Source organism: Anomaloglossus baeobatrachus, chromosome 2 (assembly GCF_048569485.1).
Source record: "Anomaloglossus baeobatrachus isolate aAnoBae1 chromosome 2, aAnoBae1.hap1, whole genome shotgun sequence".
Taxonomy (NCBI): Eukaryota; Metazoa; Chordata; class Amphibia; order Anura; family Aromobatidae; genus Anomaloglossus; species Anomaloglossus baeobatrachus.
The window spans coordinates 139210573-139214107 of NC_134354.1; positions in this window are offsets into that span (position 1 = coordinate 139210573).

Below are 3535 nucleotides of genomic sequence, written 5' to 3' on the forward strand. Positions count from 1 at the left end.
CCTATGACTGTGTCACGTTGTGTAAGTGAAATAAACATGAGACTATGAAAAATGGATGATTGCCGTCTTTCACAAGTTGCATCAAACAGTATTTTTTTGTGCCCATTTTGCCAAAATAAAATATATTGTGATTGCAGTGGTTTAAGACATGAGATCTGTTTGTAATGAGCGAGCACGACCATGCACGATCAGGTCAGATGCTCTGACAGGCTCTACTCAAGTACCGAGTACGAGGGGCTCCTGATAAGTGTTTGGCTTTGTGATCTTTTTTTGTTTCTATGGTAACGAATGTTACATCACATGAAAGCCTTATGTATTTAATATATGTTTTCAAAATTGTGATTGTTGCTTATGGCAACAGTGTTCTACGCACAAGGGAAAACAAAATGGCGGAGTCTAATGCGATATTCACAGCAGAGGAGTGATAAAATTCTTGTTTCTGCAAATAAAGTCTGCATATCATATTCATGGTGAAATGTCGCAGACATTGGGGGATCAATGCCATTCGTATTCCACAGTTAAGAACTGGGTTGCCAAATTTAACACGGGCCACTTCAGCACCAATGATGAGGAATGTCCTGGACGACCGAGAGTGGTTGTTGTTCTGGAGATCGTTGATGTTGTGCACAACCTCATACTGGAGAATCGATGGATTTCAGCCAAAGCAATAGCAGATATCATGGAGATTTCCCGTGAACGTGTTTGTGTCATTATCCATGAACATTTGGACATGAGGAAGCTATCTGCAAAGTGGGTCCCCAAATGTTTGACAAGAGATCAGAAAAGCATGTGAGTGAAAACCTCCTGGTCCATATGTCAGCGTTTCTGGACTGATAAGAACTTCCTGGATTGACTGGTCACTATGGAGGAGACCTGGATTTATTTGTATGACCCTGAAAATAAAGAGCAGTCAAAAGAGTGGAGGCACAGTGGTTCTCCTCGTCCAAAGATGTTCAGGTTGCAAAAATCAGCCACTAAGGTGACGGCATCTGTGTTCATTGTGCTGCTAATGGACTACCTTCAAAAGGCTTCCACCATCAATGCAAGGTATTACATTGACCTTTTGGACCAATTGAAGGCAGCTCTGAAGGCTAAAAGGCGCAGCAAACTGTCCAAAGGAATCTTGTTTCTGCAAGACAACACCTCCGCTTCACACTGCACAAGCAACCACGGCAAAACTGGCAGAGCTGGGCTTCCAGCTGATTGACCACCACCTTATTCACCAGATCCAGCTCCCTCCGACTATCATTTGTTTCCAAACCTGAAGAAACACCTCAAGGGTAGCAAATGTCACACCATTTCTGATGCCATGGCTGCTACAGATGCCTGGTTTGAGGCACAACCAAAATCCTTCTTTTTGCTAGGCTGACAGATACCGATGTAAGAAGTGTGCTGTCATCAGTGGAGAGTATGTGGAATAAATGTAAAGTTTCATCATCCTATCTCGTTTCTGGGTAAAGCCAAAGACTTATCAGCAGCTCCTCGTATAATTGAATATAATACTTCTATTTTACTTCGTCCACGAGTAGAGCCCATCCAAGCGTCCGACCTGCTCGTTTCAAATACCGAGCACCCGGCATGGTAGCGCTCGTTCATCATTAGAGCTGTCATTTGGCAAAAGCGAATCTGTCACCATGTTTCAGAATACAAACTGAATTCATTAGTTAATAGATCTCTTATACTTGAAGCTGGTGTACTTACTTTGTAAATCCATATCAAAATGAATGTTTAGTCTGAATGGCATATACTTAGGATGCCTCCACCTGCTGAGATCTCACACTGTTCAGTACACACTGCAGCTGTCAGTCAGGCTGGGCGGGCAGAGATTAAAAAACACCTGAACATGTCATTCTATATCTGAACTAATTTTAATGTAAGTTTATTTAATAGTTTATAGAGGACGTATTATCATGTCAGAAGTGACCAGGTTTTGCTCTTATTTACTGATGTTCCTTGGAGTATTCAATTTTTTTATTATTTAACATCTGCCACATTAGACAGATATGGGCCTTATTTTAATTTAGGGCTACTTTTCATGGTGATGTGGCTCATAGGATAATTGTGGAGAGCAGCCTAAAGCCACGCCTACAGAGAATCCTGCTGCAGAGGTCGGCGCCCCAATAAACGCAAATGACGCCCCCCTCACCGATGGCTCACCCTTGGAGACCCTAATAAGTCCCTAGACTTACAAGTCCTACCAATGACTAAGTAATCCACAATATTCAAAAAATCCACACCATCATTGAACATCTATACCCCAGTCAGGCCTCTTGAAGAACCTGGAACACAGGAGAAACGCGTTGAGGCTGTTCTGCATCATCACATCTAAAAAGAAAAGTTTTATATCTTTCTCTCTTTTTTATAGTCTGACCCTAAGCTCTGTTTTTTGATTATAGATATTTTTTTGGTTGAGTCTCCTTGGGTGCTGTGTACGCACCGGTAACCCAGGTTGGTCTATGCCTTTCATGATTGGTCTATTGTGACACAGCGTGATATGTCATACATTGGATATGTTTGTTATTAGCTTGGGAGCTTAGTATTTACCTTTGGTCAGTTTTTTGAATATTGTGGATTACATAGTCATCGGTAGGACTTGTAAGTCTAGGGACTTATTAGGGTCTCCAAGGGTGAGCCATCGGTGAGCGGGGGCGTCATTTGCGTTTATTAGGGTGCCGACCTCCGCAGTAATGTAGGGAGAGAACTTAGTGACAGATTTAGGGCCCTTTTAGGTTTATCACATCTTCTGGTGTCAATTCACCCACAAGTGTCCTCCGATTATTGTTTGGAGTGTTTGTTTTTCACATATATCTATTTATTATGATTTTAAACTTATTTAATAAAATTGTAAATTTTATGAATTTTTCTTTTTGTTAATTAAAGTACCAAGTAACCCGAATACCGTACTATTCGTACGAGTAGCAAATAGTGCGGCATTTGCGATACTCGTTACATTGCGAGTTTTCCCCTTTTAGTTTCATCAGTGTGTTTGTTCTCGCTTTTTTTTTTTTAAATTGACCGCTTGTCTGAACTTTAGTCAAACACTGATGTGTAAATGAAACCTGAAAGGATAATGGTTGCCACTAGAGATATCCGGATCGATTCCTGGGACTCCAGTGCATCAGCCAGGTCATTAGTTTCTGGCCACTGGATAGGAAGCTTGCAAATCTCTTAAGGCCCAGTCACACACAACGACTTACCAGCAATCCCGAAAACCATGCGACCTGATAGAGATCGCTGGTAAGTCGCTGGGAGGTCGCTGGTGAGATGTCACACAGTCAGACCTTACCAACGATGCAGGAACAATACAGGTCGCAGTAGCGACCTGTATAACGATCTCAGCAGTCACTGTGACCCTGTCACACAGTGTCAAACACAGCGATGTGTCCTGCCCAGCAGGACATCGCCTTTGAAGAAAATGGCCCGGACGATTTTGCAACGACTAGAGATCTCACAGCAGGGGCCTGATCGCTGGTAGGTGTCACACATAACGAGATCGCTAACGGGATTGTTACTGCGTCACAGAAACCGTGACTCA